The following is a 15206-nucleotide window of genomic DNA, read 5'->3' on the forward strand; positions in this document are numbered from 1 at the left end:
CAGATGCTCATTGCTGTGGGCACCTGGAGCCCAATCTTGCCAGACTCTCTGAAAATTATTAGAAAGCTGTTTGAATTGTCTGTGCAAAGACAAGGAGAGAATTTCTCCATTGGCTCCTGCTCTAGTTAAGGGTTGCCCCAAGAAGAACATTAACTTGTAGGTGCTTCCAGGCTGAACAAGCCTCTGAGCCCTCCTCCTTCTATCTCCTGCTCGGTGGTCCTGGAGAAGCCCTGGAGCAGAAAGGAAAAGAGGGGCAGTAAGCATACTTGAGACAAGCCACTGTTGGGCCCACATGAAAGAGTTAAAGATTATGTGAGGCCGTGCTTCAGAGGCAACCCCACAGACTACAGCTCAGATTCCCTTCCATGGAGGTCACTGAATACATGTGTATCAAATCACCCCATTGTACACTTTAAACTTATACAATGTTATATGCCAATTATATCTCAAATGAAGCTAGAAAAAAATTAATTGGTCACAGAGTCTTTCAAGGAGGAGCTAGCATCACTACTACATAATGGTGACAGGGAGGAGCTTATCTTGAACCCAAGGAATTCACTAGGGTGTTTGTTGTCGCTTCGTGCCTAATAAATAATGCTGAAGAGGCATGTGAAGTAACCACAGTCCAAGGGCAAGGCAACTGAAGGCTCAGATCCCTCAGAGATGAAGGTCTTAAACAAGTTAATATCCTGGTCTGTTGTCCATCTTTGATGGCCCCATGATCTGTTAGCCATTGTCACAGATGTCTGTGGGTCAGAGCACCCTGAAGGCCACTCCAGCCCATCATGATAATTACATCCACCTTGCCCCTGATAAGTACCACCATCTGGCCTCTCTGATTCCAGAATCCTATCATTTCTATGGACACCTGGGAATCCAGTTCCATGGAAACATCTCCTATCAACCCCAGCCTGTTTCCCCTCACCAAGGCATTCTGCATTACCTTGTGTTTTCTTTGGATCTGCCTAAGGAACATGATCAGATAGTATGTTCTCTAGTCTCATACAATAAATCATTTTTAATATTCTTTCTTCTCTATGACTTCTGACCTTGAGAGTCTGCCAAAGCCGTTCTTGCATATTTATCTAATTTGCTGTAGGTCATATTCATGTCCAAGCTTCAAGAAACTATCCCCACAGTATATTAGGATGAGGTTACTAGGATATTAAATCCTGAGTTATGAATAGTGCTCCCACGTTAATAAGATCTCCCCCATGCAGCCTCATTATCTGACCACTCCTGGCCCCATATCTTCAAGATCCACTCCCCAACATACTCCTCCTGGTACATATTATCTAGGTCCTAGGAATATTTGAGTATTTCCTCTCAGAACAAGAATATCCCTGATTAGATTATGCTAGGGCTGCCTCTAGTTGTTCTAGAGGCAACAATTGTAGAGGGCAGGACAAGCACCAGATCTTTGCATGGTCTCCAAACAAGGAAATGCTGTCTGTCCTGTTCTAACAAGGCCTTAGCCTATCCAGAGGATCAGAGAAATTCAGGAGTCCAATATTGTCAGGTTCATCCACCCAGAACATCCACTCAGATGTTCCCACCAGAGATCTCTTTCCATATGAGGGTGTTGACTTTGGCCCTAAACACCTGTTGAGGGTATACAGAAGAAGCAGAACTACTATGAACAACATAGAATAAGGGACTTATGTAGGGGTTTGATCCGACACAGGCATGAAAGTTAAATCATCTATATGATATTGCTGCTTCTGCAACTGGGGCTCAGTCTGAAGAGAGCAGGGTGGGCAAATGGGAAGGAAAGGTGGACATGAAGTGGGAAAGAGCAAGGATAAAATGCAATCTCAAGGACAAGCTATGAAGACAAATAAGAATCTCTTAGTACCTTCACGCCTCCAACTGTGATGAGACAGGTAACCTAGGGAAAGGCTGCACATCCTGACCAAGGATTCTAAGAAGTTGGTGGAGGTGATCTAACAGGAGCTAAAAGAGCTGCAGGCCTGGTTAAAGCTGCTTGCCAACAATATGACACAGCAGATTGGCAATGACGTGTGGGAGCTGCAACAGTGCCTAGTACCAACCTTCACATGTAAAAGAAATACGGCTGCTGCCTCACTTCTGCCTTTGAATCTTGCTCAAAATATCTCTTGTGGCCAGTGTTAACCCAGAACCCTGAGAGGAGTTCTGGGAAACGTAATTCTCAGTTTAGCTCAGTTGACACAGGACAAACCCACCAAAGAAGATACACGGCTCTTCCACACTCAAGATTAAATTCCAGGCCCGCTTCTTTAGTATCATCTGTCCTATCGTTGCAGGCAATAACAATCTTTTCAAATGCTGCCACAGAGGATCTTTTCACAGTATACCCTGCACTGACAGCTGGCTGGCCTACATCTGTCATGCTCTTGTTTTCAAAGTTTCCAAAGGTAAAATGACTCAGTCAACTTCAGAGTCCTTTTATAATTACCACCGTCCCCAAACCACTCAAGTCACAGAGCTATGGCATCACCCAATTCTATGCTTCCATTCATTGCCAATTCCAATGCCTTGCAGGTGAGTGTCTTGGTAATTGTTCTGTCACACATGCCAGGGGTTACCACCAGCAATGATGCCCCTGCTGTAATCTCACCAGTGAGTGACCCACTCCAATACCCCATATGAAGTATGCTTCCTAGAGCCACTTGAGGTACTATCTTAGCTGGGCCTCATGTGCATGTGATTTATCTGGAAGGGAGTTCCAGTGAGGAGTGAGGAATAACTCAGGAGAGTGAAAGAGGGAAGAAGGAAAAGCCAATGTATTGACAAAGATGCATTATCAATTCAATCTAATTGGGACCTTTTGAGGAATGTACGGAATGGCCCTCAGAACCTTCCACTCCCAGTTCAACACAGAGAAGCATTTACTATCAGCTTCCATCCCCCTTTAGCTGAAGGTTGCCCCCGTGGGACATTCACTCTGTACACTTCTGGGATATGCACTTGTGCCTGCTGAGCCAGCAACCACTAGGATCCTAAACCTTAGAGCAGGAATCGAAGTCCTGGGGCAGAAAGTGAAAAATGTGCAGCACACATATTTGAAATCAGACACCATCAAACTGAAATGAGTTGAAGCCCACACAGAATTGTTTGTCCCAGCTGCACTCTACAGTGAGGCAGGCAGGAGAGAAGCTTGTGCACTGAAGGTGTCAGAGACAATACTAACCACACGGGTGTGTTATGAGAATTCAGTGAGACACAAAATGCTTGGCAGATCTAACAAAGCTCAATAAACGATAGTTACCACCATTAGGTTAGACGCTGATCTAAGACTGTGGTAGTGGCAACGGTGAGCAAGAAACAGATGAAGGACGTATTTCAGAGTTATCAACTGACACCACAGGAAGGGCAAATGGGTGGGTAGGGAGAATGCGAGGCAGGGGAGGCAGTTCCGGATGTTTCTAGCTAGGGTCCTGGCAGGATGGAGAATGACAGTGCTGCTAAATAAAAAATGAGAAGTTGGAGGAAGAAGCGTTACTCACCTTGAGAGTGGAAGGTACCTGTGGCTACCCACATGGTTTATGCTCAGCAGGCAGTTGGAAGTAACTGATCAGAAGCTCAATGAAGAGAGCTAAGCTGAAATCAGACTTGGACAGTAGTTCAAGCCATGATGATGTCTGATTTCCCAGGAAGGGCATGTGGACTTAGAAGAAAAAAGGGCTGACGATGGATTACAAACATTTATGAGCCATGCAGAGGGATGGAGGCCAGGCAAAAAGGGAGATGGGGCAGCCAGTGAAGAAGAACCGGGAAGAAGGGCACGGCGTCCCTGGGCAAAGGGAAGGCAGGACCAACACTTGAGCACTGACGGCTCTGAAAGAGGTTAAGGAAAACAGAGACGTTTCCACTGGATCAGGAATATGGGGAGACCTCAGGGACTTTAGAGGGAACCGTTATGCTGGAGAGATTGAGACGGAGTCTGATGTGACTGCACATCAAAGAGTGAACGGGAGATAAAGAAGTAGAAACAGCTGTATAAACTCCTCTCAATAATTGGTGTAAAGGAGAATGATAACAAAAACTAGAGGGCCACCAAAGATTTTTTTTTTTTTTAACAAGACGATTCAAATGTATTCGTGGGAAGGAGAGTTTGAGGATGAAGGAAAGGCAGGAAAAAAAAATGGAGTAAGCTCTCCGAGGAAGTGAAGATTGCAAAAGGAGGTGTGAGAGCACAATCTGACTCAATCTTCTTTATTTAATATGCTTGGATTTATTTTTAATACACCAACTAGGAAATGTGTATTTAGCATCTAATTTGCTGAGACCAGCCTAATAAAGTTATGAAATAACTTTTCTTATGAAATCCTGCCTTTTCTTTCTCAACATTACAAAAACATAAGCTTCTTGGATTAATTTTAGTTTCAGTCAAAAGGTGACAATTGTATGCAGTGAGAAACAAATCTTCCTCTGCTATTTTAGTTCTTTTTTTCTTTTTGTCAGGGTGGAAATAAATTACTTCTAAAACAATTTATCAGATAAGCTCTAAAGGGGGTGTCCGGCATAGTATTGACAGCACACACATAACTGTGGATTCTAAAATCTTTAACCCCTGTCTGCAGGGTCCAATTAGCCTAACTCCAGGGAATGTATTTGGGCTGGAAAATAAGCTAAATAGCTAGCACATCAGGTTCCTTTTAACTGCCAGGTGGTAAGCTATTCTGAAGCTGTTTAGATTTGTGGTTGGGCCTCAAACCATGTCTCTGGACAGCATTCTACTGGAGGCAGAACAAAGTTATATTTAATATCTGTATACTTTAAAACAATGCTTCCCACTTTTCTCTTATTGCTGGGGTCACTTACCTTGAAGACTCACTGTACTTTTAGTGTATAAAACAGCAATATTTACTTATCCAACTGATTTGGGATTACATGATTGGGCCAATGTGAAAACTGAGTCAACAGGAAAACAAATGCTTGTGAAGCAGTAACAAACAGCCTTTTTTTCCAATACGTGTACCAAATAAATTTAACTTAGAAGAACTGAACTAAATATAAAACACTTCAAAAAGAAGAAAAAGAACATTATGCTTACTAAGAATTTTGGCATGATCCAGAGAACATGTTCAGAGAACTGACCTCTGTGAAAGCACAGAAGCATTTCAATGGCTCTGCCTGAAAACCTCTTCTCTGTAAGCTGTTCTACAACATTCCGTAAACTTTCATCTTATAGCATGTATACTGTGTCAACTTTTTTTGTTTTTCTATATCTAAGAATTTTTAAAAGACCAGAATAACAATTTTTTTTGGAACAATGAAATTATTTTTCTCTCCTTGAAAAAAGAATTGCCTTTGCTTCACAATTCAGAGACGAAAAAAAAAAAAAGAGTTCAAAACTCCCGTATCTTCCTGCCACCAAATCTACAAATGCACCTGTATCCTCTCCCTCTTCCCTTTTATTATACTAGAAGCCGTGGCATTCTCTTATCAGAGGCCAATCTCTGCCCCCACTTCATGTCCCCCCTCCTTTCAGGGACCTTCCTGCCATCAGTTATCCCCCCTTGCTGGTGTACTTTCACTCTCTTTCACTGTAGCTGATTCAGACTAGTGGTATCTAGCATGTTCTAGCACTACTCATCTTAAAACAACAAAAAAATACCCATCTCGAATCCCCCATTTCTAGCTAAATCTGTCTTTAATCTCCTCCAGAACCAAGTCTCTCAAAGTTATTTCCCTTACACCCATTCCTCATCCTGTTCCATTCTGGCTTATCCCACCAGCTCGCCACCAGTTGCTCTAGATAAGGTGGTTAGCCAACCAGTTGGATCTGACACACACCCTAGAAACTCTGTTTCTCCTGGGCTTCCACAAGCCATGGCACTCCTAGGTTCTCTCCTGGTTTTTCCTGTGGGTGTTTCCCTTTGGTGTCCCTTCACAGCAAATCCTTCTCTACATATCCTCTACTACATTTTAGAATTTTTCAGGGCTCAGTTCTGAGTCCTTTTCCTCTCTGCATTCTACAATCTCTCCCAAGATGATCTCACCTCCACCTGGGCTCTCAATGTCTGCCAAATGCCAATAATGCTAGGATCATTACCCGCAGCACAGACATCTTTTCCAAGCTTCAGACCCATACGCCACTAATGAATTAAAGCACAGTGGTTCAGATGGGCCTTGGACCAGACTGCCTGTGTTTCAAAACTAGTTCTTCTCCTTACTTCCCGGTGATCCTGAAAAAGTCATAGAACCTCTCTAAGACTCAGATCCCATCTATAAAACTGGAGTAATAATAATTCTCACTTCATAAGGTTGTTGCCTGGATTAAATGAGTTGATGAAAACACCTAGTAGGTGGCACATGGCATACTTCCATCATCCCTGAGTACTGTTCCCATATAAGTTCATTAGGACATGTTGAAGACATCTCAAACTTGCTTTGATCCACATAAAACTGGATCCTATCTTTTCTACCCACCTTATATGCATCATCCGTGGTTCACCATCTGTGAGTTCTAAGATGAGCCCCGCCTCTGGTCCTTCACATGATCTCCTTCTCCTTGAGTAAATGAATATGATATCACTCTTAGGGTTTTTGTACATGTAACTAAGGTCCCAAATCATCAGCCTAATGATAAGATTATCTGGGTGGGTCTGACCCAATCACACAGGCCTCGAGAAGAAGATCTAGAAGTCAGAGCGTCCAAGCATGGAAGTGCCTGAATCTCCGTTGCCTAAAGATCGAAGGGCCAAATGAGAAAGAATGCAGATGGCTTCTACAAGCTGACAGAGGCCCTCGGCTGCCAGCCAGCGAGGAAACTGGGACCTCAGGCCAACAGCTACAGGAACTAAAATCTGCCAACTACAAGAATGAGCTTGGAAGTGGATATTTACCCAGAGCCTCCAGACAAGAATAGTATGACTACCGCCTTGATTTCAGCCATGCTGGGAGGACTTTCAACCACCAAACTATGAGCTAATAAATGGATGCTATTACAACCCCTGAATTTGTGGTGCTTTGTTCTGCAGCAAGAGAAAATTAACACACCATTTGAACAAAGAGCATCTTCAAATATACATTTGTTCCAGCTGGAAAACCCTCATTAATACCACCCCAAGTTTGGCCGATTCCATCTTCTAAATACACCTCAAACATATTCATTCTTAGTCTGTTACCTAACTCCAAACCGCATGTTCCATCTGAACTTCTGCAACAGCTCCTAACTGGTTTCCCCTCACAGAGTCCTCCTGCCTATTCTCATAGCAGTGGGAGCCATTTACTACCTTGCAAAACTACCCTTGGAAAAATCCCTCACGGCCTCACACTGTCCTCAGGATAATACCTGAACACCTTATCATAGCCCTCAAACCCCTGAACAAAGTGGCCCTGGCTACTTTTTCAGCCTCACCTCCTGTGACTCACCTGCTTGGATATGATGCTGGAGCCACAGAAGCCTGCCTTCCAGTAACCCTGGTGCGCCAAGCCATCTCCCACATTAGGACCATCTGTGTCACTTTCCCCCACTCACCACCTGGTGATAGTTGGGGCCTCAGCTTCAATGTTATTACTTCATAGAAGCCTTCCCTCACCCCTAACATGATGCCAGGCCACCCAGTTAGACTCTCTCACAGAGCCCTGTATTTCTTCACAGAGTTTTCCACAATTGCAAACATATAGTTGGTGGTACGATAATGTATTTAAGGTCTTTCTCTTAGATATAGTTCAGTGAAGAGGGGGAGCTATACCAAATTTGCTCCTTGCTACAACTTGACATCTGGCACAGTGCCAGACACACAGTAGGAATTCAACAATCCTTAACGGATGAATAAAACTGTGGCTGTTTTGCCCAACTCATACATGGCAAAATTAGGTCAAGGTTATGAATTTAATTTGTGTGTGCACCATTAGATTTGTCTTAATCTAGCCATAATTATGATGCTTCCTTACAAAACAGATGACGTTAATATAAAAGACAAACCTGGGCAAGTTCATGGGAAAGTGTCACTGCAAACCTGCTAGGATTCAGTATTCACACCCTCTTAAGGCCACAACATATTTAGATATAAGGTGCAACATTATCCTCACTGCATATTTTCAATAGTTTTTCCTTTAGGAAAAACATATAATTCCACTCCAGCATTGATGTGGTGGGAGGACAGAGTGCTTCAGTTGACTGAATTTTCCAGCAAATGAAGGGATATTCCACTAATGTAGAAAACTGCCTGAAAACTGCCTGGTACAAAGACAGCCCTGTGTATGCTCTCCACCCTGCTGCCAATGGAATTCATTTTTAAAAGTATGCCTCTAATCTTATTGATTTCTCATTATTTCTCTCATTTTATCATTAAAAAAAACGTGCTATTAGTTAATCAAAGACCTCACTTTTTTTTTCTTTTAGGAGAAATATAAAAATAGCAAGAACACCATATGACAAAGATTTTATTGAAGAAGCAAAACACTGAATAGAAAGTCAAATATCTTCCCATATTGTCCATGTTATTTATGCTTTGTATATATGTGTTTTTATGTAACTCTATTTAATTCCTCTCCCAGTCCAGAAAAGGTTCAAGACAAGTTATTCAGATTAACTAAAGCATAAGAATGAAGAAAGAAAAAGAAGAAAGATTAGAGACATAAAATGATATAAGAAAGAGGCTCCAGATGCATGCCAGACCACAATTTTATGTGGTACAGGCTTGAGCTGTGAAGCTTTCTAGTACCAATTTGATAAAAGAGGGACCCACTTCACAGCATTCCTATGGAAACAAAACAGCTGGTCAAAAGCAGCTCAACTAGGGCTGGTACTAAGATCAGAAAGGAATGTCTTCTTGGGGATTCCTTAGAGAGGACACCATTCTACTTCTACTAAGAACACTTGTTACCAGTTTCTACTAAAATAGTTGCTTAAATAACTGACTGCTTCACATTGTTATCATACCCAATTACCCAGGCCTGGGGCAAAATTATCTCTTGGCTTATCTAATCTTAAACACGATTTATTAATTTCCTATTATTGCTGAAAAAAATCAACATAAACTACATGGTTTATTAACAACCCACATTTGTCTTCTTGCAGCTCTGGAAATCAGAAGTCTGAAACTGAATCTTACAGTGCTAAAATCAAGGAGACAACAGAGCTGCGTTCTCTGCAGACACTAGAGAGAAATATCTAAGTGTCAGCTTCTAGAAGCTGCCTGTACTCCTTGGCTCATGGCCCCCTTCCATCAGTGGCATCACTCCAGGCTCTGTTTCCACTGCCACGTCCCCTTCTCTCCCTCTACTTCCATCCTCACATCCCCCTCTCTGACTCTGACCCTCCTGTCTCCCTCTTATAAGGACCCTGGGATTACATAGGGCCCGCCTGGATAAACTTATCTCAAGACCCTTAACTTAATCACACCTGCAAGGTCTCCTTGCCATGCAAGGAAACATACTCAGGTTTCAGGTTAGGACACGGACATCTTGAGGGGTGTAGGTATCTCTTTTCAGCCTACCACATAAGACTCCAATCCACCATTTATCTATTCACAGCCACCTAAATTGTAAGGATGGGATCAGCAAACAGTAATGCAAGGCCATTAATGTTACATAGTAACATTATGTTACATAGTAACATTAAAGCTACCAATAGGAAACTTAATTTAAAAAGTTTTAATTCGAGTTAATCACAGAATTCTTTTAAGTAGCAAGTTCACCTTCTATATCCCAAGTAATCTGATATACAAAAATCTTATTTACACAATTTTTTTGTCAGGAACGCACTGGTTATAAAAAGAAGCCACACCTACACAAAAACTTGAGTGTGAAATAAAGTAACTGCAATATCAAGTACTGTACTAAAAATTGGGAACTTTACCTCCCTATTCTCTTTGCAATCACAGAAGAGAATGCCTACAGAATATTAAAAAAAAAAAAAAAAAAAAAAAAAAGGTGAGATAGCCAGCTCACTCAGCACTTTATAGGAAGGTATAAAGTCCAGACACCTAACGATTTTTGGAGGAACAGCTGTAGCTGAACCGAAAGGGACATTACTAGGGACAAACGTAATGAGGGCGAGATTCTATTTTAGACCCTATTCATCCTCCCTGACAAACCAGAGGAATGTAGGAGTGCTCACACCTTTGAGGTGCATAAAGAGATCTGTAAATCATCCTGGGAACGCAAAGGAAATAACTGTGACAACCCCTCCCTCTCACTGCATTCTGGGACTGACATCTCTCAACAGTGTGTTTAATTGTGAAGTTTCAGTCAACACATGATGTTATTATGTTAGATTTTCCCCTAGAGGAGTTTTCACCAAGCATCAGCTTCTTTTTCACAGGAAGAATTCAATCCTGCCCACCAAAACACTTATGTCTCCAGGAAGCTGAGGTTTCAAGATTCTTTCTTGCTTTGGAGTAGAGATTAATGTTGGGTCTGATATGACAGGAGACTTGCCACCTGAGAAGATTTTTCTCCCCAGTAGACTGCAAATACAAAAGATACTTGAATCCTTTTTAAGGACTAAGAACTGAGATTAATCCCAGGAATGCAAGATTGGCTTAACATCTCCAAATTAATTAACATAATACACCACATCAATAAAACAAAAAACAAAACACATGATCATGCAAATCAGCATGGGACAAACTTAATGGCTTTTCATGATAAAAGACACCCAAACAGACTAGGAAAAGAAGAGAAATTCCTCAACTTTATACAGAGCATCTATAAAAAACCCACAGCTAATCTCATACTTGATGGTAAAAGACTAAATCCTCCCCCCCTAAGATCAGGAACAAGGCAAAGATGTGCGTACTCTCACCAATTCTATTGAACATTGTATTAAGGGTTCTAGCCAGGCAATGAAACAAAAAAATATAAGAAGCCCATTGAAAAGGAAGAAACAGAACTATTTTTATTTGCAGATGACATGATCTTATTAGTAGAAAATCCTAAGATATCCACTAAAAAAAAACTGTTGGAACTAATAAACTAGTTCAGCAAGGCTGCAGCATACAAGACCAATATACGGAAATAAATTATATCTCTATCTACTTACAATGAATAATCCAGAAAAAAATAATTCCCTCTACAATAACATTAAAAAAGAACAAAATATTTAGGAATAAAGTTAACAAAAGAAATACAAACCTATACTTTGAAAACTACAAAATGTTGGGTGCCTGAGTGGCTCAGTCAGTTAAACAACTGCCTTTGGCTCATGATCCTGGGGTCTTGGGAAGGAGGCTATTGGCCCATATCTGAGCCCCCTGCTCAGCGGGGAGTCTGCTTCTCCCTCTGCCCCTCCCGCTGCATGTGTGCAGGTGCCCCCTCTCTCAAATAAATAAATAAAATCTTTAAAAAAAAAACTGCAAATGTTTTTTTAAAAAAATGAAAGAAGATCTAAATAAATGGAAAAACATTCCACGTTGCTGGAACACAAGACTTAATATGCTAACATGGCAATGCTCCCAAAACTGACCTACAGGTTCAACGGGATCCTTACCAGAATGCCAGCTGGCTTCTTTGCAGAAACTGACAAGCTAATCCTAAAATTCCTATGGTAATTCAAGGGACCCAGAATCTTCAAAAACATTTGGAAAAAAGAAAAAAACAAAATTGGAGGACTCGCACTTCCGAATTTTAAAACTTACCAAAAAGTTACAGTAGCCAACACAGTGTGGTACTGGTATAAGGATAGAGTCTAGAAATAAACCCATATATCTATGGTCAAGATTTTCAACAACGGTGCCAAGTCAATAATATGGGGAAAGAATAATCTTTTGACAAATGGATCAAAAATCTAAATGAAACAGCTAAGACTACTCTTTGAAGAAAACAGGCATAAGTCTTTTTTTTTTTTTTAAGATTTTATTTATTTATTCATGAGAGACATAGAGGGAGAGGCAGAGACACAGGCAGAGGGAAGCAGGTTCCTTGAGGGTAGCCCGATGCGGTACTTGATCCCAGGACCCCGAGACCAAACCCTGAGGAAGGAAGACAGATGCTCAACCACTGAGCCACCCAGGTGCCCCAGGCATTAAGTCTTCTTAACGTTGGGTTAGTCAATGATTTCTTAGATACAACACCAAAAGCACAAGAAATGAAAGAAAAGAGATAAAATGGACTACATCAAAATTAAAGACTTTTGTGTGCCTAGAAGGATACCATCAAAAGAAAAACAAAAAGACAACCTACTCAGCAGAAGAAAATATTTGCAAGTCACATATCTGGTAAGAGATTTATATCTAGAATACATAAAGATTTACATTGCAATAATAAAAAGACAAATTAACCAATTAAAAAATGGGCAAAGGATCTCAACAGACATTTCTCCAAACACACAAATGGCTAATAAGCACATGAAAAAATGCTTAACATCATTAGTCATTAGAACACAAATCAAAATCACAATGAGATACCACCTCACACTCACTAGAATGGCTACAAGCAAAAAGATAATGAGTATTAACAAGGATGTAGAGAAACTGGAGCTCTGTACATTGCTACTGGGACTCTAAAATGGCACAGCCACTTTGGAAAACTTAGAAAGTTAAGCGCAGACTTACCATGTGATCCAGTAATCTTACTCTTGGAATGTACCCAAGAGAAATAAAAACATAGATCCACACAAGACACCTGTACACAAATGTACATAGCAGCATTATTCACAATAGCCAAAAGGTGAAAACAACCCAAATGTCAGTCAACTAAATGAACAGATAAACAAAACGTGGCATATCCATACAACAGAACAGTATCTGTCATTAAAAAAAATGAAGTGCAGATACAAGCTACAACATGGATGAACCTTGAAAACACTATGTTCCGTGAAAGAAGTCAGTTATAATAGGCTACATATTTTTAAAATAAATAAATAAATAATAAAACACTATATATTGTAAAATTCTATTATATGAAACGTCCCTGGGCAAATGTACAGATAGAAAGTAGAATGAGCAGTTGCCTAGGGCTGGGGATGGGCGGTGAAAATGTTGGAGTGGCTGATACAAATGGGCAAGACATTTCTTTTTAGGATGATGGAAATGTTCTAAAATTAGATTGTGGTGATGGTTGTATAACTCTATAAATATACTAAAATTCACTAAATTGTACAACTGAAACAAGTGGAATTTATGGTATGTAAATTAGATCTCAAAAAGTTGGCTTAATAAACATTGCCGCATCCACCTTGCTCTTTCTCTCCAATCACTTGTTCTGAGGGAGCCAGCTGTCATGTCATGAGGACAGTCAAGCAGCTGTATAGAGAGGTTCCCATGGCAAGGCAATGAAGCATCCTGCGAACAACATAAAAGTAAGCTGTCTTAGAAGGGGAGTCTCCAGCCCCAGACAAGTAAATCTTCAGAATACTGCAGTTCTGGCCAATATCTTGACTACAGCCTCATGAGAGATCCTGAGTCAGAGCCATCAAGCTAAGCAACTCCTGAATTTCTGACCTACAGAAATCAAGCTGCTTTAAGCCACTAAATTTTGGGGTAATTTGTTACAGAGCAAGAGATAGTTAATACCCCTTCCTTGATCCTCTCTTCAGGGCAGGCTCTCTCTTCTGATGAAGTACATCTAAGGAAATGTCTTCCCAGCAACCCTTTCTCTCCTAAGAGTTTGTTTCACCTCCATCCACATGTTCACTATAGCTGCTGTCACATTAGTTAAATCATGATCCCATTTTCTGTCCTTAATTGAATGATCTGAAAGTAGGCATCTGACCAAAGCCAAGTCGGTAAGGTCCTGCCCTGAAATTGCTATATCTGAAGTTGCAAAAAAGGCAGTATCTCTCCAATACCTCAAGCTGTAGGATGTAAAACTCGGTGTCTGTCAGCAGCTATATTCTTTCCCACATGGGAAAAGGTAGACAGCAATTAGAGGAGGATGAAGCCCATCACTCAGAAACAAGCAAAGGTTCAAGATGGGGGGAGTACAGACAACATACATCTCTGGTTCCAGGGATTCCTGAAGCAACCCTACGCTTCCAATGGGAAGAATGCATCTGTCCTGTGACCCCACTATCTAAAACAACACTCAGTACATAGGGGATGATGAAATATTTATGAAATAAATGAATGGGTGATAATCCAATATCCTTCCACTCTTTTTTTCCCCTGTTGTTCAACAGAGAGATTTGATTATTTGAAACCTAAAAGTCCTAACCATTTTTTTTTACTACCTTTACACTCTGTATCTATTACTAGACTTAAGGCAATATATCCTAATTACTGGCTTACATGGCCTCCTCCCCTACTATCAGAAGGCAAGACATTTGCTTAGTCATTTTTGGTATCATCAGTACCACTTAGCCTAGAAAACAGAAAGTGTCAAGAAATGTAGATTTAACTAATTTAATCAATCCTTTACTCTTCATTCTTCAGCTTTTATAATTAATGCTACAAATGTATCAACCACCTAACATCTACAAAATACTGGGAAATACAATAAATCATAGCTTGTTGCTTGGTCCTGCATTTTCACCTATTCGATGAACTCGTCCAACAAATATCTGAGTACCTACCATATTCCAGGGGCTGAAAATGGACAAAGCACACAGTGTCTGCCCTCAAGAACTCTACAGTCTAGCATAGACATGTACTTCGATTGTCACAGTACTGTGTGTGTTAGATGTTATTGAAGATACACACACAGGCAGTAGCAGGGATCATGGGGAGTTTACTTTGTACTTCAGAAGGCAAGATATACACAGAGAAAGATGACAGCCAGCAATGTGACTCAGGCTAAACACCAAATGAGTGATTTGTTTTCTAAGTTACACTGGATTAATCTGTATACTTTAAGAAAAGGTACCATGATGGAGTGATTTTCAGATTTTACATGCAACCAACATCTCTGTGCCTCACATGTGCCAAGCAAACTGCTCTTCCAGCAGGGTAGCATTCAATTCTCACATCTTGTAGTGAGAAAAGCGAGTCTGAAAGAGTGAAGTGGCTTGCTCAAGTCTACACAGCAAGTAAGTGGCAGAGCTAGGATTCAGAATTAAGTCTTCCAATTCCATGTGAATGCTACTCAATCTACACAACTGGAACACTTCCCATGCGACTTTCATTGCCTTTTCATTCACCCAAGAGCATACAATACAATGCTGGGCACAAATGCACAACCACCAACTGCTGACTTGATATGGCTATAATGCCTGTCCACATTTTGAGAAGCAAAGGACCATATCAGATCAAATTACTTTGGTGCCTATTATAGCATCATGTGCTGACAAGAGTGCAGTTGGCCAAAGATGAGCAAATCTTTCAATTTATATT

At 40.9% G+C, this 15206-nt stretch overlaps 1 protein-coding gene across 3 annotated transcripts in view; it reads right to left on the bottom strand.

The window, feature by feature from the left end:
• RPS6KA5 (ribosomal protein S6 kinase A5) overlaps window positions 1-15206 on the bottom strand; it is a 170927-nt gene that overhangs the window by 153563 nt on the left and 2158 nt on the right. The window contains exon 2 of one of the 3 annotated variants that reach the window (XM_049113416.1): window positions 6418-6498. The exons of the other annotated variants lie outside the window; for them this stretch is intronic. The gene's annotated coding sequence lies outside the window, so the exon portion shown is untranslated. The remainder of the gene's footprint in view (window positions 1-6417; window positions 6499-15206) is intronic. 3 annotated transcript variants of the gene reach the window in all.

This window comes from Canis lupus, chromosome 8, assembly GCF_003254725.2.
Source record: "Canis lupus dingo isolate Sandy chromosome 8, ASM325472v2, whole genome shotgun sequence".
Lineage (NCBI taxonomy): Eukaryota > Metazoa > Chordata > Mammalia > Carnivora > Canidae > Canis > Canis lupus.